This window comes from Sus scrofa, chromosome 1 (genome assembly GCF_000003025.6).
Source record: "Sus scrofa isolate TJ Tabasco breed Duroc chromosome 1, Sscrofa11.1, whole genome shotgun sequence".
Taxonomy (NCBI): Eukaryota; Metazoa; Chordata; class Mammalia; order Artiodactyla; family Suidae; genus Sus; species Sus scrofa.
In genome coordinates, this window is record NC_010443.5 from 18593506 (window position 1) to 18616228 (window position 22723).

General features: G+C 38.1%; 1 long non-coding RNA gene across 8 annotated transcripts in view; it reads left to right on the forward strand.

The window, feature by feature from the left end:
• The window catches only part of LOC102160169, a 387345-nt gene that overhangs the window by 80159 nt on the left and 284463 nt on the right, over nucleotides 1-22723 (forward strand). The gene's annotated exons all lie outside the window — the stretch shown is intronic.

Sequence of the window (22723 nt, forward strand, 5' to 3'; positions counted from 1 at the left end):
AGCACTTACCTCAGAATAACCCCATTTTTTTTTCTTGGTCTTTTTAGGGCCGTACCCATGGCATATGAAATTCCAGGCTAGGGGCTGAATCAGAGCTGCAACTGCCAGCCTAAGCCACAGCCATAGCAATGCCCAGATCCAAGCCACATCTGTGGCCTACATCACAGCTCTTGGCAATGCAGGATCCTTAACCCACTGAGTGAGGCCAGGGATTGAACCTGAGCCCTCATGTATACTAGTCGGGTTCATTACTGCTGAGCCACAACGGGAACTCCAGATTTTTTTTTCTTATTCCTCACCTTTCCAGCTTCAACTCATGGCGCCTTCCCTCTCTCATAAGTGCATTTCTAAGGTTTTCCCTTATTTTCTTGTGGATCCAGAAGAATATTTTCAAGATTGTGGGCTGTAGTGTATCCAATAACTAGATATATTTTAGCCTTAGTATATTATCCTCCAGATTATCTGGATGTACTATTTTCTCCAACTCTGTTTTGGTTGATTCGAATTGTGGTCATTATTTCCCTTTATCTGGTCTGGCATGTACTATGATTTATAGAAGCTGTCAAATTTTTCCAAAAATTTTCTAACCTAGATACATATTTTACCCTTAAAACTTTTTTCCTTTGGTCATTTCAATAGTTTTAGGAATATAGGGAATAAATAAGACAAAGCAGTGTTCTTCTATGTGGAAGTCCATAAATTGTGACTTAAGAATGAGGCTTGAGGGTGAAATTCTAGTGAAAAATAGCATAAAAGATGAAACTGAATTTAATATTGATGGATTGATGGAGTAGGGGAGTCACTTAATTTTACATTTATCAAAAAAGGAGAAGTTATTAACTTTTCTCATAGGGGAGAAAATGATATGAAAACTGTTGGAGAAGGATAGCAATTATGAGCAATATGAATTGAGTTAGGGAAGATCCTGGGATGAGAGAATATAGATTAGGAGCCACCTCTTTTTTTTTTTTTATTTTTTCAGTTAAGCAGACATGATGGCAAGGGGCCGAATTAAAATGATGACTGGGAGCCAAAAAGGAAAGCTATTCTCTGAGGGACTTCATAAGCATTGACAGCATCCAGAAAGAGTTGAGGAGAAAGAAGGAAGCAACATGCCAGTAATATTAATAATACTGTCGATTGTCAAATAATGTAATCCTGAAGGCTTGATATTATTTTGATGCCGTTGAGATTAAAAGCAAGCTACTAAGCATCTTTATAGTCATCTTGAAAGAGTGTCCTTTGGGATAAGATTAGCTGTGTGACATATGGAAATGTATTTAACCTTCTATGAACCTTAGTTTCCTCATATTTGTAAACTGTGATAATGAGAGACTTGTGGAGTTATTTTTAAGGTCAAACATGTACAAAAAGTGTGAAACACAATGAGTGGGAAAGGTCACTGAATTATTTGATCAGGTGTCTTGACTGGGCCACAGCTGAGACTTGAATGTACTGTGGATGCCTAGCATCCAAACACCCCCTGATTTGCAACATGTCCGTGAGTGTATTGGGAAGGAACTCGAAATGACTCTCCATTTATGAACTTGTAGAGAATCATGAAATAGGCTTGAGGTCTTGCCACTTACCAGGTATGGGCTACAGAAGGAGAAATTAACGTGGTATGAACAAGATCGTGAGATTCAAGAAAAAAAAAGTTATAATTTCATTTGTGTGGATGGACCAGCTGAAGTTAGATATAATCATTTCCAGCTATGATTGCTAGATCAGGGATGGGAATGGGGAAAACCATGCAGTCTGATAATGCTGGAACTAGTTCATTTATGCCTGTATGTGTAGTATAAGAGGATTAGTTAAACACAGGAATAGAAGTATTTATTATAATAATTAACCAGGGACCGCTGACTGGGTACAGCATGCTCAGAAGTGAGAGGACTGGTGAGATGAGAAAGAACAGAATGATAGTGGTCTGGGAGAGGCATTTCCAGAGGCTTCTGAAGGGGAAGCAGTTAAGGGAGATGGTGAGACTTAAGGTGTGGTTTATTGTTCATTAAGTGGAGTGGAAGATACTAATGTTTATGGGGTTGAGGAAATGCTAGATGATTCTGGTCTCTGACTGCAGGGAACAATTGGGTGCCAAGGAATTAAATTCAAGGAGAAAAGTGGCAGGAAACTGTTACTTTTCATCTAGCAAAAAATATATATTACACTCCTACTGTGTGGTAGGCACTATACCAGCTACTGGATTATGAAGACAAATGAATGAGTGCAGTTCCTCCTCCCTCCCCCGCTAAATGGAGTGATTAAACCATCATGGCTACGCTGCCATCTTCTCTTTAGGGCAGAGTCTGCACTAGCTTCATCTACTATTTTTGTATTTCCCAGTTCCCTAGAGAGGAATTTAATTGGTTCAGCTCATCTTTCCAAATGAGGTCTAGGGTCTTGCTGACTGGCTTAGGCAGTGAATGGCAGCCACTGGGTTAGGTGTCCATCCCTGTTCCATCCTCCCCTGAAAAAGTTGGGAAGGGTACAGACGTGATCATGTCCCCTGAGAAGGGGCTGTGATGTGGACAGCTGTTTTAGCCTGAGTACCCCAGAAAGCAGAATCTGATATAATAATTCATGCTACTGTTTTTTTTCTCTTTTTTTACTTTAATTTTAAAATTTATTTTATTGAAGTATAATATATTTACAATGTTGTGATAATTTCTGCTGTACAACAAAGTGATTCAGTTATACATGTACACACATCCACTCTTTTTCAATATCTTTTCCCATATAGATTATCACAGAATTCTGGGTGGAGTTCCCTGTGTTATATTGTTTTTCTTAAGGGAGGCAGGAGGGTAAAAGGAACCAAGGTAGGAGGCGGAAAAGCTGATTGGAAGGTGTGTTGCTGAAAAAGCTAGCAATAGTTTGGACTACTTCATGTTGTTGGACTGTCCTATGAAAGGCCTCATCAACTGCATCTCAGGACCACAGATTGTTGGGGAGAAAGAGAAACATTACCTGCTTTTCTTATCAGCCATTGGTTAAAGGTTTGATATACTGGGATTTCCCTGAAATTCCAGATTGCATTTGTGCACAAGACCACTCACACCTCAATGTCAACAAGAAAGTCCTGGGTGATGAGAGACATGTGGCAGGGCCTTAAAGTAAGGCATTGCCAAGTTCTGTCTGAATCAGATCACTGCAGACTCTTGCAGAGCTGGTTACTGCAGCAGCAGTTGAAACAAAAGACACATGAGGTCAAGAGACTGTGAGTTGGTATAAGAAAGCAATGATGGATATGGTTAGTTAAGGACATGAGGAAGTTGGCCAGGGATGGGAGAGAGCAAATGGTCTAGAGTTTTCAAATATGAGGTCTAGGCTCAAAAGGAATGGCTTATGAAGAAAGTGAAGGGAACCCTCTTACCCTGTTGGTGGGGACTATAAATTGGTACAACTACTATGGAAAACAGTAAGGAGGTTCCTCCGAAAACAAAATAGAACTACCGTATGATCCAGCAATCCTACTCCTGGGCATTTATCCAGAGAAAACCAGAATTTGAAAAGATACATGCACCGCATTGTTTACTGAAGCACTGTTTACAATAGCCAAGACATGGAAACAACCTCAATGTCTTTTGACAGAAGAGTGGATAAAGAAGTAGTGGTACATATATACAATGGAATATTACTCAGCCGTAAATAAGAATGAAATAATGCCATTTGCAGCAGCATGGATGGACCTCGAAATTATCTTACTAAGTGAAGTTAGACAATGAAAGACAAACCTCATATGATATCACTGATATGTGGAATCTTAAAAGATACAAATTAATTTGTCTGTAAAGCAGAAACAGACTTACTGACTTTGAAAACAAACTTAGTTTACCAAAGGGGACAGGTGGTGGTGGGGAGATGGATTGGGGGTTTGGAATTGGCATATGCACACTGTGTTATATGGAATGACTGGTCAACAGGGACCTGCTGTATAGCACAAAGAACTCTATCCAATATTTTGTGATAATCTATGTGAGAAAAGAATCTCAAGGAGAATAGATGTGTGTATATGTATAACTGAATCACTTTGTCGTATAGCAGAAATGATCACTACGTTGTAAATCAACTAAGATGGAACTTTAAAAATTGAAAAAAGAAAAGAAGAATAAAAGGGATTGAGACAGTGTTCCCGTAGATCCCTTAGCCTTTTCCAGCAGTAGAAAAGGTGGGCAGATCTCCTAGGATGGAAAGGCACCCTAGCTGTTTGAGAACCCAAGACGTTTCAGTGGAGGAATTCCTCATTTCTGTAGCTGAGGTCTTTTCAGACCTCATCTTTTGGTCCAGGTGAGGGTATTTGGGCACCAGTCATGTTCTAGGCATTGGGTTAAGTGCTTTACACAGTTTACCTCATTAAAAATTTATAACACTGTAAAGAATGTTTATCCCTAAAAATAGATGAGGAAACAGACCCTGAAGTCTCAGTGATCTACTCAGCTAATAAGTGAAGGAACAAGGATTGGACTGCAGATAAGTCTGACTATAAATATGGCCTGTCCTCTTTCCAGCCCACAGTATCTGTCCTTTAATTTTCAGACCCCCCTGCTCTTATCAGGGTTTCTTGGGGTTGACCTGGGTGCCCTTTGAAGGACTGAGGGAGTTCTTTTCATCCTTGTATGAGAAATCTTTCCTGAGAGCACATGAATTCTAAGGCTGAACCCATTCCCACAGCATCGCCGAAAGTGAACCTAAGTGGTGGTACCAGAAAGGAGTCTGGGTCCTGCAAGAGTGGCTCAGCTACACTTTCCTTCTATCTGAACTTCATAAAAACTTTTGTCTTATCATGGTGGTGGCATTTAGGTAAAGCCTATACGTGGAAGTGAATGGTTTTGTTTTCCTGATGGAAAGTTTAATTTAGCTCTCCAGCATGTTGCTTTTAGCTTGTTTGTAGATATAATCGTTTTCTTAATGAGGATGCAGCCTCCTTTTCCGAGTACAGCCTTGAAAATGAATTTCCATAGATTTACATAAATTCCCTGGGGATCACGAGAATGTGAGCAAAGAAAGAATTGCCCAGCTGTGCACGAGTTTAATGGAATTATGAAGCTTTAGGGTGTGGGCTCTGAAAAAGATATCTCGGGGAAATAGTCACTCAAACTGTTGGAGAAATAAACCGTTAAATGAATTTGTTCTCAGTCCGATAGAAGATCATTTTAGAAACCAGCATCGGCCAAGGTTTTGAAAAACCCATCTTAGGAAAAGCTTGTGGAAATGTTGTACATTTCGCAAATCACCTGTTATTTCTGAGAATGGATGTTAATATTTTGTTATAACATTTTTGGAGGAAGAGGCTTTTATTTTAAAATAGTTTTGTTTGAAATGGAGAGAATTAGCAAGTGCCCTTTACCTTCTGTTAGCAACTTGGAACCAACGGCAGTCTCAGATACACTTACCTTTAAGTCTACTAGAGGTCTTTAACCTCATGGGGGCCAGAGTTTATTAATAGTGGTCAGAACGGCCTTCACACCTTGATCCCTGTCCGTGACGTGGAAAGATTTATGATGATCTAAGCTTCTGGGGCTCAGGGATTTTACTATCTATTTAACTTTGAATCTTTCTTTAGATGGTGGTGTCCCAGACAATTATGTGGTTTGGTTCTCTGTGGCTGGTTCTATAGGTTGGTTAGAATAATGTCATAGCAAGGGGAAGACCTCATGACTCCCTTGGCCTTGGAACATGGTGATGTGAATTATATCCTTTTCAAGATAATACCTCAGCTTTAGCCAGCTGTCTATAAATGAATATCTTTGGTTCAGAGAGGCTTATTCAAGAATACAAGTGAATCGATATTAATTTATATTCTGTATGGGAGAAACAACCACTGATGGTGAGTCAATAGGTTCATCTTTGTGTATAAATACATAAATCAGCCAATAAGTATTTAGTATATATGCTAAAGATAAAACACGCTCTGTCGGGACTGCAGAAAAGAAAGAAGTATTTGTTAATGGCATCAAGGAATTTTTAGCATATATACCAAAATAGCAGTAACAATGTCTAACATGTTTTGTGCACTCCTCATGTGCCAGGATTTTCTTTTCTATCATCTCCCAAGGACTTCATCATAACCTTATGACTTAGACACTCTGGTTGTCCCCTTGTACAGAAGAGAGAATGGAGTCACAGAAAGGCTAAATTCCTTGCCCCACAGATAGTGTGTGGTAGCGAGGGTGTCAACCATGGCACTTTGACTCTGGTCCTTATGCTCTTTTTTCCCTATCTCTTATATCTCATTGTAAAGTATTCATATCATCAAGTTTACATTTTAAACATATAAAATGTGCAGTTCAGTGCCATTGAGTGTGTCCACATTGTTGTCCAACCATCCCTACCATCCATCTCCAAAACTTTTTCATGTTCCCAGGCTGAAACTCCCTGCCCATCAAATCATATCTTCCCATTCCTTCCTCCTCCCTCACTCTGATAATCACTCTTCTTTTTTCTGGTCTCTGTTGAGTGTGGCTAGTCTAGGTAACCTATATCGGTGGAATCATATAGTATTTGTCCTTTTGTGTCTGGATTATTTCACTTAGCAAAATGTCTTCAAATTTTATCCATATGGTAGCATGTGTCAGAATGTCCTTCCTTTTCAAGGCTAAATAATATTCCATTGCATGTATATGTCACATTTTGCTTATCCATTTAACCATTGATGGATCATTGGGTTTCTCGCTATGAACGTGGATGTTCAAATATCTATTTGAGTTCCTCCTTTCAATTCTTTTGGGTATATACCAGAAGTGGAATTGTTATATAAGTATGGTAATTCTCTGATTACTTTTTTGAACTTCTATACTGATTTCCATAATGACCATACTACTTCACATTTCTACCAGCAATGCACAAGGGTTCTAATTTATCTAAATTCTTGCCAACTTTTTTTTTCTAATAGACATCCTATTTGTATCTTATTATGGTTTTGATTTGCATTTCTCTAATGATTAGTGATATTGAGGATATTTTCATGTGCTTATTTGGCCATTTGTAAATCTTTGGAGAAATGTCTGTTCAAGTGTTTTGACCATTTTGAAAGAGGATTGTTTTTTTTATTATTGTACAATTCTTTATAGACATTCTGGATATTAAACCCTAATCAGATATATAGTTTGCATATATTTTCTCTCATTCACAAGGTTGCCTTTTACCATGTTAACGATATCCTTTGACACGCAGACATTTTAATTTTGGTGACGTCTAGTTCTCCTCTTTTTCCTTTTGTTGCCCATGTTCAGACCCCATGTTCTCAACTACTATACTGAAACATGTAGCCAAGATTTCAACCTACTAAATTATTTGGTATCAACCTTATCTCCTGATGATGAGCAGCTGTGTTGTCAGGGAATGAGTGAGGGAAGCAGTGAGATCTAGCATATTCTAGATGCGTTTCGTGCTTGTTTCTTGATGAGTTTGTTTTTGCATAGAGTTGATTGAAAGAAATAATGATGTGTCAACTGTGTGGCATTTCCCTGCCCTTTCCCATGTATTTCCTGGGCATTCGTTAAGAGAGGAGAGGGATGGGAAAGGAGGACGGGTGCTTGGCCATGAATGGAGATAGAGCTGCCAATCATAGATACATTGCCAGGAGCTTTTCTGATTGGAATTTGATTCAACCTGTTTTAAAGAGGTGAAATAAAACTCCTCTGTAGTCTCATTCACTGTCTGCCACTGGAAGCTCACTTTCCCTTGGAGATTAATCAAGAGAGAAAGTAAAAAGAGAGAAAAACAATCCCTTCTCTTTCCTCTTCCCCTCTGCCCGAGGCAGTGCTAAACTCTGTCTTCCTGGGTATTACTGAGGCCAAAGGGCAGAGAACTGAGCCCATACTGTGCTCCTTCATCTGAAGAGTGTGTTGTGTGACTCATGTTTCAATTAGGGTTCTTTGCTTCTAACTGCATATCCCTACCTTTCTCTCTTAGTTTTTGAACTTGGGGTGCATGTGAGATAGGCTGTTTACTCTCAAATTGTTTGTGAATTATTAATTCTGTGCCTCAGTCTCAGAGGGTGGGTACAGTTACTGTAACAATAACAATCTGTAAAGGAAATGAGAAAAGCCCTTCTCCTTCCATCCAAGTGTAAGGATAAGCCTCAGGTTCTCACATTGGAGGCACACTTGCTCTAGGCTCTTAACAATCTTTTTTTGGGGGCTTGGGGGAGGGCGTGACTGAAGCATGTGGAAATTCCCAAGCCAGGGATTGAACCCATGCCACAGCAATGGCAACGCCTGATCCTTAACCTGCTGAGCTACCAGGGAACTCCCCAGGCTCTTAATATTCTGTATGTTAAAAGGAATCATAAAAAAAGTGTTTGTAGGCATAGTGGTGATGGTTGGAGCTGCCAGGAAGTTTGCAGTAACAGCCTATTTGTAAGCCTCCCGGAAGCCTCTACAGCCACAGCATTGGTGCAATCATTTCCTCTTGTGATGGTTTGGGTAATAGGGATGAGAAAGAGGGCCTAAGTAGGGCTTCTGGGCCCTTGTGACTGCATTCCATGTGACAGTCTCAATCACAATCAAGAGACTGCAGTCCAGGGATCATACCTCCCTGTAAAGGTTGTGGTGTCCTGATCATCTCCAGACTCCAGCCAATTTCATTTCATCTTCCATCTACTCTAGCTGGAATTCAGTCCTTTTACACCAAGGAGCACTGAGGTCTCTGCTACATATTAAAGGCCAAGAAAAAATCATTTTGCAAGATAATTTTAATCACAGTATCTATCATTCACTGTGTTTATACAATGTGTTAGGTGCCTACATATTTCCTTAAATTGTGATAATAACCCTGAGATAGATTTTATTATTCCCTTCTGCTGTGGAGGAAATTGAGGCTGGGGAGGGGAAGTGAATTTTCTCCTGGTAACTGTGTTGGCAAACTCAAGGTGAAGGCAAATCCCACCACTGAACACATCTCCCCGGCTCCACTCCCAGCCTCCTTCTGCTCTATCAGGGCCAGGACCTCTTCCTACTCTTGTCTTGCTGACCTGTGATGCCCCTTCCTTTTAAACTCTCATTGTAGATTCCAGGAACCAAAAAGGGAGAAAAAAGGATGCTTTATCAGAAATGTGTTAACTAAAATTAGCAACAATTATCACCTTTTAGGGGAACAAGGAGAGAGCTGCTGTGCCTTCAGCATCTTAGAATGTCAACATCAGGCCAGGTAGACCCCTGACATGAGCTGATGCTCCTGTTCTCATGATTAATGAATCTAGCGCACACTCCGTTTGATGTGTTATCACCTCCCCTCGCACTGTTTACTAAGGAGATGTTAGATGCCGTTTTCACACTGCTGATGGAAACCGTTGGTGGAAAGAATTGCTGCACAGGTGGAGATAATATCATTCAGCTGCAATGAGGGCAATTTGCAAGAGACAATTGCTCCTGTTCACGCTGAGGCCATTGCCAGAACCGTGGCTTCTCAACTTGTGGCAGAAACTACTTCCTGGCATATTTTCTCTTTCAGCAGCTCAGTGGTTGGCTTATTCTTACTTGTTTTTATTGGCAGAATGATTTTTTTTTTTTTTTGGAGTGTCAGTTTCATGACACAATTATTCTCCTGCCAAATCCAGTCATCAAGTGAATTAAAAGCATTATGTATTGATTTTTAGGGAGAATAGGTTTATTGTGCCTTATTTACTCCTGAATATGCTAATTTGATACAAGAAGAAACCCTATTAGGGTTAGACAGTGCCACTAGTAAATATAATTTACCCAATAATTTAGAAAATGTTGTTATTTTCTTAAATACAGTACGCATGCCACAGTTCTGATCATTTTCAGATGATGTTTACAAAACACCAAGAAAAGACTGGACTTTGCCTATGGAAACTATAGCAGAGGCACTTGACAGCTTCTTTGGCATCAGTTTTTGTAAAAACTACAATCGTATAGAAAATAATCTACTTAATAGCTGTCATCACAATCTATTGCCTTATTGCTACAATATATTGCTGGATATAAAATGAGCAACCACCTAACATTCTCAGAGGGTCTTTAGACACCAGAAGATGTAGCAGATAGCATGTTCCCATGCTGTAAGGTATTTCTAAGGTTAGTGCTGGGGAGGAGGCATCATAATTGTCATTGTCATCGTTGTAACCATAATAACAGCAAATATATAGCATCCCAAGGTGATGGGCACGACTTGAGCAATTTACATGTGATAATTTATTTAAAATTCTCATGGTAACTTTAGAAACTACCCTCCTCTTCATTTTACAGGTGAGGATACTCAAGCACAGAGAGGTTAAGTAATTTTCCTAAGATGATATAGCTAATTAAGTGGGAGAACCAGAATAGTTACCCAAACTAGTTCTAGTGTTTGTGCTCTTAACCACTACCCTATAGGGCAGCATTTATTGAGGTCATACTAAATGGTGTGCATTATGTTAGTCACACTAGAGAGAGAAAAATTCCTCAAGGGATATACCGTCTAATGCACAGAGATACAAATCTATATGTTTCCCTCTTTAGAGGTCATTTTTACCATTTCCGATGGCAGAGTAAAGGTTTGCCCAATTGCCAGTGATGTGCACAGGCATTAAGAGGCACTGCTTTCCATGATGGACGTGGCACAGTGATGCCCTTTATTTAAAGCAAAGCACTGACAACAGCACTGCACTGATGACCATTTATTGAGTGCTTCTATGAAGCAGGCATCCTGCTAGATTCTCATATATAAGCTCATGCACTACTCACAGCCAGGTTTAATTTGGATGGGTCACTACCCCAACCCTACCCTATGTTTTGCTGTTGTGTCAGTCTTGTTGAGCTTAGTCTCAAGCAGCATTCTTGCCTCATGTCTTGGGTCACAGATAGGTGAAGTCCATTTCCTTGTTGGTTTCATGGTTTCTGCTGTAAGACATCTCTTCTCACATGTAACCCAGAAATCACACTCCAAACTCAAGTTAGTCTCTCTCTCTTTTTTTAAATGGATTTTGTGGGGAAAAAAGTCAGCTAATTTCCACACTCCCCTGATCCTGTTATTTCCATTATCACACTTCCCCGCATTTTCCTAGTTTCAATTAGGGTTGAAAACAATGTACCAAAATTGCACAAGCATCTCTTCTCAGAGTGCTTCCTTCTCCATGGAGAGGAGGCAGCCCTTCATCTCCCTGAAGAGGTCAAGAAGCCCATCAGGATTCTTGCCATTTATTCGATGGAAAGACTCTTTAAAACTAGGCAATCTTTGGAAGCTTACCTAAAATTTGAGGTAAATATTTAAACTGAGAGTCAAAAAAAAAGTCAGAGTTTGCTTGTTGGTGCCCTTTTTCTTTTCCATTATGGTTTATTACAGGGTATTGAATATAATTTCCTGTGCTATATAGTGGACCTTGTTTTTTTATCAGTTCTATATATAATAGTTTGCATCTGTTAATCCCAAACTCCCAACCCAACCCTCCCCTTTTGGCACGCATGAGTCTGTTCTCTATGTCTGTGAGTCTGTTGATCTTTCATAGATAGGTTCATTTGTGCCATATTTTAGATTCTACACCTAAGTGATATCGTATAGTATTTGTCTCTCTCTTTCTGAGTTACTTCACTTAGTATGATAATCTCTAGATTCATCCATGTGGCTGCAAATGGTATTATTACATTCTTTTTTATGGCTAAGTAATATACCATTGTGGTACAAATATATATGTCATCTTCTTTATCCATTCATCTGTTGATGGACATTTAGATTGGTTTCATGGCTTGGCTATTGTGAATAGTGCTTCTATGAACATGGGTGTGCATGTACCTTTTCAAATTATGGTTTTGTCCAGGTTTATGCTCAGGAGTGGCATTGCTGGATCATATAGCAACTCTATTTTTAGTTTTCTGAGGAGACTCCATGTTGTTTTCCATAGTAGCCATTGATGTGCTTTTTTGGTTTTAGCAGCTACAACTTGAAATGTTAAATTGGACCACACTGGGCTATAAATATTCATGATTACAATTTGAATAACCTAAAGATTTCATCATAAGACATTTGGTTCAGTTAGACTCTATTTGAGATGAGGGTAAAAATATCCTAATTCAGAATATTCCCACATCTATAGAGATCTATCTTTAGCTATTAAAAAAACTTCTACATCAGTATTCAGTAACATTGACAATAAAGTTTGAAGAATATAGCTTTCCTTTCGTGTCTGTTTCCTTATAGATAAACGTGTGCACATATACACACATGTAAAGAATACATGAAGGACAGAATCAATAAAAAGAGTAGGCATTGATATATTAACTTATACTTTTGTGTACTGGAATTTAAAATATTAAATACATATTTCTTTTCAAATGTTATTAATACTTTTCAAAATAAAGAAGTACATAGTTCTAGAGTATGCAAGAAAAAAACTTTAACCTCCTCTGTTGAGAATAAAGAATATTCTCGGGGGATATTAGCCATTACCTCTCAGAGGCTTAACCTTCTCTTGAACAAATGCCTACATTTGCATAACCAGGTACTAAAATAATTCTCACATTAAAGCAACTATTATTTACCTGCCACACTACATGACAAAACAGTTTTTGAGTGATTTTATAATTATACTTTTTTGGTGCTGTGCTGTTGGCTGCCAAAAGACAGACCTGCCAATTTAATGCATATTTTTATATTGTTTTATGTGTAAGTAAACCTAAAAATAGGTAATTTTTGAAAGTTTTTCAATTCACTGTGTCATCCTTAGTAAAATTATAACTCTACAATGGACATTGTGAAAACATTTTTGATAAGACATTTTTCTATCGAGCTATCATGTTCTTTTATGCAGATATCACTAGTGTCTGGATCATTGACAGAATCTGAATGAAAAAGAATAGCCTAAGGTCTTTGGAATTTGAAAATCAGACTGGTTTTTTACAATTACACAGATGTAAGAACACATAAATGATTATGTTTTTAAATAAAAGCAATTTTTATCTATAAAAAGTTCCTGGTTTTCCCCCTGCCAGTGTTGAAGTCAGCTCTAGCTGGGAAGAAAGTGAGGTTTGTCTTCATAGCATCTGTTCACCTTTACTTTCCCTTTGGATTTTTATGCTTTCTGGTTTAGGATATTTGCAAATCCATGCTCTCTTTTTGGAATACCTCTGATAACCTCATTTACACTTAGATGTTCATATCTGATAGTGTGCTCTCTCACCCCTCCAGGGAATATGTTTTTAAGCCAAAGGATTAAATATCTAATGGCTGAATATTGAAACAAGGAAAGAGGAGACAATTTGGGAGATCATGTCCCGGTAACTCCGAAAGAGTAAAATGAATATGTATTAGAGTTTGCTTTTACCTATATTGTCCCATAAAACATCTTTTGCTAGTACTGATAGAGATAAAGAAATATGGGTTGGATAGATTCTCGATGTATTGCTTTCTGGTAGTGAAATAGTTTGATATTCTTTTTTTGGCTATATTTTATTTTTGTCATTATCATCCTTTTAAAGTCTTTATTTTAGCCAGTATGAACTCAGAATTAATTTGAATTAAATTAAAAACAAGATAGCTCAAATAATATTTTACTTTAATAGCTTAGTAATTAAAATATCCAAAAAACATAGAAATCACTAAAGCATCTCTCTGAAACATTAAATCATACGAATAATAATAACACAAATTCTTGCTGAGCAGTTACAGTGTGCCAGACACTGTATTAAGTTCTGTTTATGGATTATATTTGTTAATGTTTGGAAGAACCCAGTGGGATAGGAACTGACTTCCCCTCTTTACAGAGGAGGAAGCTGAGGCCGAGAGAGCCCCCCGAATGGGTTTAACGAAAGCTGTGAGTGGCAGGTGAGAACTGGAGCCTGGTTCTGTTTCATGCCACAGCCCTTTGCTCCTAATCATTACTCTCCAGATCTAATGATATGCCATGTCCATTCTTATTAAGTGCCAACTGAATACCAGGCACTTCCCTTAGATACTCACTTAACTTTCCTCTCTCACTTAATACTTTTAAGTGGCATGTCCAATTTTGCACAGCTTAGAAGTAGCACTTTTGGAGAGGTTGTTTTGTTTTTATTTGCTTGATAGAATGCATAAAGTAAACCTTTCATTGATTAAAGTGCTTTACTCAGCTTCAAAGTTTAGCTGTTTAGAGTATTTTGAGCAATGGATGAGGAACAGGAATGTTCTGGTGTAATGACTTAATGAGCAAGAAGCTGTGGTGCAGCGAGAGAAAGGATTTAAGGAAGGGAATGTAATTTTCTTGACTAGGAAACTAGCTAAGTATAGCTGGAGAGAGGGTTGACATATAATAGGAACAGATTGATGACCAAAGATATCTTGGTCTCAATAAAGTGACACTAATGCTCAGACTGGGAGACTGAAAGCAACTTCAAGTCACCAAGACCTCGCCTAATTTCATTTTAAAGTTCCATGTTTTCCTTGCCTGTGTCTCCTTTGTCTGCACCTCTTCCCTGCTGCTTCCCTAGTAGTTTCTCATCCACCCCAAATCTCTATGCTTTCATGTATCTTCTCCCCCAGCCATCACCAAGCCGTAAGAGTCCTTATATCTGAGGGGTAGGTGAAGTTCATGGGGTGGGGGAGTTTCTTTATGGGAAAGGAAGACAGGAAGCACTGCCTTTGTACCTGGGACATCAGATGTGTTGTGATTTGATTAATCAGATGAATTACATTCCCTGACACAATGATTTTTAAGGCAATCGAACTTCCTAATGCAGTTTTAAAACATAATATCCATTGTATTCGTTTCCTAGGGCTGCCATAACAAAACATCAGCAATTGGGTAGCTTTAAACAACAAAAATTTGTCCTCTCCCAGGACTGGACGCTAGTAGTGTGAAATCATGCTGTTAGTAGGGCCATCCTTTCTCTGACGTGTCTAGGGATGAATTCTTCCTTGCCACTTCCAGCTTTTGGTGGTTCTCAGCAATCCTCAGCCTTACTTGGCTTGTAGTTGCACTGCTGTAATCTCTGCCCCTGTCTTCACATCTTCGTGGCCTTGTTTCCTGTGTCTGTCCATCCTCTCCTCTTTTTATGGGGACACGAATCATTGGATCTGGTGCTCACCCAATGCCCTCTGACTTCATCTTAACTAGATACATCTGCAAAGCACTTATTGCCAAATAAGGTCACAATCTAAGGCACCATGCAGACCTGAACTGGGGCGGGGTGGGGGTGGTGGGACACTAATCAGCCCACTACAGAATGTCAGTCTATGTCAGACATTGGCTAGGTACCCAAGACACAATGGTGAGCAAAACCCAGTATGGTTCCTGCCCTCATGGCTATTACAGTCTAGCATGGGAATTAAGTATACATCAAATGGTGTATCAAGAATGGAAGTGTTTTGGAGTTCCCATCGTGGTGCAGTGGAAATGAATCCAACTAGGAACCACCAGGTTGTGCGTTCGATCCCTGGCCTCGATCAGCGGGTCAAGGATCTGGAGTTGCTGTGAGCTGTGGTGTAGGTCGCAGATGCGGCTCGGATCTGGTGTTGCTGTAGCTGTAGTGTAGGCTGGCGGCTACAGTTCGGATTAGACCCCTAGCCTGGGAACCTCCATATGCCACGGGTGTGGCCCTAAAAAGACAAAAAGCCAAAAATAAAAAGAATGTAAGTGTATCGAAGGACAAATGCTCTTTGAGAGCATATAGCAGGGGAAATTGATTACATCAAGAGGCTGGAAAAGCCTGGATAGTGAGGTTTTAGTTGAAATATGAAAGATGAATGAGTGATAAGTAAGAGAAGAGAGGACAGAAGGGTGGTCCAGACACAGGTACTAGCAAGTGTAAGTGACCTATGATGGGAGGAAGTCTCAAGGACTGAAAATATAGCACCTGTAGCTGGTATTTCTTACACTTTTATAGCACTAAAAGTCAGAATATGCTCAAACCCTGTTCTTGAAATATAATATACCACGAAAAAGTACAAGATACCTTGGCAAAATGTCTGGCTTTTGATTTAGAGTAGCAAATATACTTGCTATCTATCTGGTTATACCAAAGAGCAAGGAAATCAACATACTGCTGGAGTTGTGACAAGAAAAACAACTCAGAAGCCAACTTTAAGAGTCTTCTGCTGGTCAAAGATGGGATAATTTGAAAATTGATAGGAAATTATCAAAATAAATGTTAACCTCTATGATTACAAAATGATACAGAAAACTTAAACTTTGGTGGATGCTAGGGAACCAGATTATTATTCTAAAAACTAGTAAATAAGAGGAAAGAATCAAGCATTTACTTGTATTTCCTGCATGAGCTGTCTTCAGGATAACCATAGAGTTGGTTAAGAAAGATATCTGTCCATAGAAGTATGTCAGCCAATAAATGACCGAAGGACAAAATATCATCACATTTTAAATGTCTTAGGAAACAATGGATCTTGGCATTGATCCTTGGCAGGCACTAAAATCACTAAAAAAGAGACAGTTGAGTATTATGTACCTCTACAAATGCTCTATCCAGATTTCGAAACTGAATAAATCATTCTTCTAGATCTAACTATGATGTACAGGGACACGTTAAATGACACGATAGAAAGGCTATCAGCCAAATCTTAGAATAATGACTCTGCAGAAACAAATTATCTGGCTTCTTTAACAAATGAATTGTCAGAAGAAAAATGAGGGAGGAGGGACTCACTGATTAAAAGAGATAAAGAACCTATCAAACAAATGTAAGAATTGTGGATCTTGTTCGGGTCCATTTCCAGATCAACCCAACGGTAAAAACAAATAAATCCACAATAAGAGAAATTCATATACAGTCTGGGTATTTGATGACCTTAGAGGATATCACTTTCTTTTGGGGGGGGGTGCAGAGAATAATGATTTTTTTGATTATGTTTTAAAAAGAGTTCTTATCATTTTGAGATGCATACTGAGATATTTATGAATGAAATAATATCATAGCAAATATTTGCCCTGAAACATTCCCACTGTTGTAGGGAAGGGAAGAAGCAGATGGTGAAGAGATGAAACAAGCAGAGCCCTGAGCTGAAGGGTTTTGTAGCTGGGTGACAGGTGTATGGGGAAGTCATATTCCACTCTTTTTTTTTTTGGATGTTCTTTAGTTTTGTCAGTGAAACATGAAAAAATAGGAAATAGAAGAGTACACTCCTCTGTGGATTCCAGCTCTTCTTCTATGTCATCCTAAGCGTTTTTGGGCTCCACTCGGGGTGGTGCTCACTTCCTTTGGTGTGGTCACCAAGGTAACAACGGTGCTGTGTCTCCAGGCAGGGGACCAGGTAGAGTTATGAGGTCAGGATCCACTGAGGTCTTTTACGTGCTGAACTACCATGTACCACAGGAAACTGTGAAAAAAGCTGTGTACCCTTTTCCATTTTTTTAAACCTACCTACATACTTTCTAAGGAGGATAAACCCAGAAGATGTGTGTGACATACTTGAAAATGGAGATGATGTTTCTTTCCTCCATGAAGATAGCAAATTCAGGCTAAAACTAACTCAACAATTTAGACAATGACTAGTTGATTTTAAACATGTCTGGAGACACTATCTTTGAGTGAACAATCAATGCTTGCTTAGAACATTGTTTTATCATTTTTTTGGTGGTGGTGCCAAAACCCGGGCACAGATGCTTATTTCATTTTGAACGTTCTTTCCCCCCACCCCCAGAATTATTTTCTACTTGAAAATTCAGTCATTAGAGTTGATGTATTTGTACCTAAATTGCCTGAATTCCTTTCACATTGTCCGATGACCCTATAAGGAGTGAGATTTGTTGTTATGTTAGAGTCTTTCTGAAATATCTTAAAAGTGGAACACTTTTCCTCATGGTCAATACATACTGCTAAAGGCATAGGAGAAGAGATGGTGAAAATACCAGTATCTCCTTATATCACAATGTATTAATTACACATGGCAATCTTAAACAAAATCACAAACTTTTAAATCAAGATATACTATCAATAGGTATACCCTAATAAAATACAACTCATGGAAATCAGGCAAGAAAGTAAATATGCTGACAACCCTCAAATTTATTTCCAGCTTTAACCTTTCTCTTGAGCTCTAAAATGACAAATTGACTTCTGGACATTTCCACCTGGATGACCTTCCCAAAAACAACTAAAAATCAATAAGCTTAATTGAGTTCAATTCAACATTTATTTATTGAACCCCTTTCAGGAGATATGTTAGAAGCTGGGGACACAGAGATAACTAAGATCCAGCCTCCGATCCAAAGAGGTCACACACACACACACACACACACACACACACACACCACACACACAAATCCTACAATTAATTTTTCACCAAAACTTTTACTTTTTCTGAGTTCTGTGTCTTAGTTGATAGCAACACACAGTTCCCAAAGCTGGAAACATTTGAATGATCTTTAACACATATTCCCTCACAACTGGCATTCAATCCATTTCCAAGTCTTTTTGGATCTGCTTCTAAAAATTCTCTGATTCTGTGCCCTCCCCTGCAGTCCTGCTGTTATTAATTAGGTTTGCACTTTGTCATCTTTCTCCTGAACTATTGGAATAGCCTCCTAATGGGTTTTTCGACTTGTGCATTGTCCCCTCTGGTCTCTGCCTACCCAGGCCGCTTCACTACCAAGTGACTTCATGAAAACAAAGATCATGTCGTATCACTCTCCTGTTTTCAAATCTTTTCTAAATGCATTCCTGTAGCTCCTGGGTGGCTCAGTGGGTTAAGTATCTACATTGCCACTGCTAAGACTCAGGTTGCTGCTGTGATGCAAATTTGATTTCTGGTCTGGGGATTTTTGTATGCTGCAGGCCCAGCTCCCCACCCCGTCAAAAAAGTACATGTATTGTGCATCTGAGAATTCACCAAGACTTTCTGCAGGGACCATGCACAAGCCTTATATCACAAGGAAGAGAAGATTGTAGGAGTTTGGGGGGGTGGAGACTATAATGACCCCTATTAAAAAGGGGCAGAGCTGCTCACTTCCAGCCCTGTGGGAGGGCTGGAAGACTGGGACCATTTTGCCAAAACTTTTTTCCCGCATCATAAGCTAGAAATCTTAATTTATATTGAACTCTTGTTTTTAAAATATTAGCTCATGTTTTGAAACCACTTTGCAAGACAGATTGATCTCTATGGGCCAGTTTGTGGCCCTTGCTTTTTGCTTTGAGCCTCACATCATTTGTTAGTATGACAAACTCCTGTTCATCTATTAGGACACAAATCAAATGTCCCTCAATCTGTGACTCCTTCTCTAATCCTAGTCAGATTCAATAGCTCAACTCTCTAAACCTCCATAATATACCTTGGCTGAACTTGAGCTTAATAGTGAAAGAAAAGGATAACATGCTTGATTTACACAATAGGGCATTTAATTAACATAATGAGAGTTTATTGGGGGAAAATCTGTGCCACTGTTAGAAGAGAAACTCTTGATTTTCTCATCCTTTTCAGAATTTATAATCTAACAAAAACTTCAGAGTAAATAACTTTTTTCAAAAAACAAAAGTTTGAAATGGGGGAAAGAGGGAATCCCTTCTGAACACCTCCTTCTTCTCCAAGTGCACTGCACTGAAGGATGCTCTGTGAGAGGAGAAATCAGGGACATGTAGCTGGACTTAGGGACAAGATGGACATCGCCATCCTGCAGAACTGGCACAAACATAAAGTGGGGCTGGGTGCAGGATAGGCAGGCGGGTCTCCTGGTTCCCCGTGGGGATCAGTGCTCCTGTGGGCTGTGGGCAGCCAAATGCACTCAGTACAGTACGGAGAAACACAACCAGGCTCATTCCTCCAGTAGATGAGGGAGGAACAAATACAAGTATTTCAGGCATAAAAAGACTAAGAATGTTTATTCTGCCAATGACTCAACAAAAAATTAGCGAAAGTCTGTATGGTAAAGAAGAGTGAACACAGAAGTCAGGTAAAAAACAATGAGCATAAAACTGATGCAAATATGTTTGCTGACTTAACTATTTAATAGAAGAATAACTATTTTTCAAACAGATGAAGCTAAAATCTCTATAAACAAGATGGTGGTGAATGCTTTGGCTTTCTTTAGGTAGCTAAGGAATAATCAAGAGGAGAGTAGAAACACTAAATAATTGTTGATTGTGTCTAAAAATATATGTTTACAGAGTTCCTGTCATGGCTCAGTGGTTAACGAATCCGACTAGGAACCATGAGGTTTTGGGTTCCATCCCGGGCCTCGCTCAGTGGGTTAAGGATCTGGTGTTGCTGTGAGCTGTGGTGTAGGTTGTAGACGCAGCTGGGATCCCTTGTTGCTGTGGCTCTGGCATAGGCCGATGGCTACAGTTCTGATTCAACCCCTAGCCTGGGAACCTCCATATGCGGCGGGAGCAGCCCAAAAAATGGCCAAAAAAGACAAAAAAAAAGACGAAAAGAAAATGTTTGCACAATAAAATTTAGCAGCTAGCAATTAAGATAAAGCTCCTATACTGAGAGAAGAAAAATGAGGAAAATAAAAATTAAAAAATTAAAAATAAAACATTTAAAAAATTAAAAAATTAAATAAAATATAAATATAAACAAATAATATAATATAAATAATAAAATAAAATAATAATATAAACAATAATAAAAAATATAATAAAATAAAAATACTTTAAAAAATAAGAAAATAAAATACATAAAAAATAAAAATATTACATATGCAGTGGACGGCAGGAAAGAAGATAAAAAATGAGGGAAAAAGATAGTAAATAAGATGATAAATAGAAAACACAAAATAAAATGACACATGTAAGTTCAAATGTGTTAGTATTTATCATACATACAAATAGACCCTAGTCTTAGTTAAAATACAGTGTTTACTAGAATGAAATTTTTAAAATTCAGCTATTTGCTATTTATGAGCTATATATAGAACAAAACTATATAAAAAGAGATATATCATGAAAATGCAACCTAAAGAAAGCTGGTATAGTAATAAATACCAAACAAAAACAAAATTTATGTAAATCAATTATAGTTAAAGAGAATGATTCAAAATGATAAAAGAAAGAAACCTGAACATTTGACCAGGAAGGTAGAATTGTGAACTTGTATACATCTAACAACATAGCCTTGGGTGACATAAAATACAAACTGATTTAAAAGAAGATATTGAATCTGCACAAATATAGAGACATATAATCCTCACTCCAATTGAGATATAGAACATGTCTATTACTCCCCAAAGTTTCTGTGTGCTCACTTCCAGGCAGTTTCCCATTCGATGGGCAACTACAGCTTTGATTTCAATCGCCATAGACTGCCTTCCTAATCCTGAATTTTATATACATGGAATTAGGCAGTATTTATTCTTTAGTTCGTGGAGGCTTTTGGGGGGTTTTCTTGCTCAGCATGTTTTTGAGAGTCATTCGATTTTTTTAATTATCAGTAGTTACTGTTTACATGTTTATTGCTCATTGGTGTGCCGCTGCTAGCTGTAGCACAGTCCATTTAGCTATTTGTCTGTTGGTGAACATTTGAGTTATTTCCAGATTTTGGCTATTCTAAATGAAGCTGCTGTAAACATTTCATACAAAAAACAAATTCACAAAAGGGCATATTGACAAAATCTACAATTATACTGGATTATTCATATATCTACCTCAGTTGGAAAACAGAAAACATGCATGAGGATTAAAAAATCTGAACAATGCAATTGACAGTGGTGACTCAGATGAGTCTAGGCATTTGTACATAAAATCTTGTACCCAGTATTAAAGAATGTAGAGTCCTGTCATTGAACGTACGTTGAACATTTACAAAAACTGACCATGAATCAAAACATAGTGTAAAGAAATCTCTACAAAGTTTAAAACATTGATATCTCAGAGACTAGAATCTCTCAACATATTGCAAATTAGATTATAAATAAGAGATGATAGCTTTAAAAGTTTAGTTGGAAACAAGAAAATTCACTTTAACCCAAAGATTAGAAAAGTAATTATAATACAAATTTCCAATATGTAGGAAAAAGGCAGCTTCATTTTAATTTCCAACTAAATACATATGTATATTTGCTGTTAATTCTTTAAAAGTTTTGAACTGATTGGAAATATTAGAGCATAACGGTTGGGGTGTAGCTTTTAATTGTTTTCCAAATTGCACCAACACCATTTATTGATTTTAAGTGTAACCTTTTAGTATGTGCTGTTCCACATGTACTTGGGTCTTTTACTGAACTCTGTTATGCCCTATTGGTAAAACAGCACCAAATTAACTTTGCATTAAAACTCTGTAATGTGTTTTAGTGGACTAGTTTTACCGTATTATTCTTTGTAAGAATTTTCCGAAATGTTTATTTTTCCTGATTAACTTTTTTATAAAGTTCCAAATATATTTTAATTGAATTTCAATTTGCATAGAATTTTTAGATTAGTTTAGGGATAACTGATATTTTTACAATACTACAACTTCTATCCAAGAGCAAGAACTGTATTTTGGTGAATTTAAATCTTTTTATGTTCCTCAGTAGCATTTTATTATTATTATTATTATTTTTGGCTGCCCCCTAGGCATGAAGAAATTCCCGGAGCAGGGAATCAAACCTGTGCCACAGCAGCAACCTGAGCCACTGCAGTGACATCACCAGATCCTTAACCCACTGGGAACTCTCTATTGTTTTTCTCTTTTCCTAGATATTTTCTCTTTTTGGTTGCTGTATTACTAGCATTCTTTCTCTTATTATATATTCTCCCTTTTTCTTTGTATTTAGACAAACAGTGGGTCTATTGTATGTTGATTTTATAACTAGGCACATTATTGAATTCTCTAATTGTTTCTAATCTTTTTCAGTTGGTTCTCTTAGATTTTCCAGGAT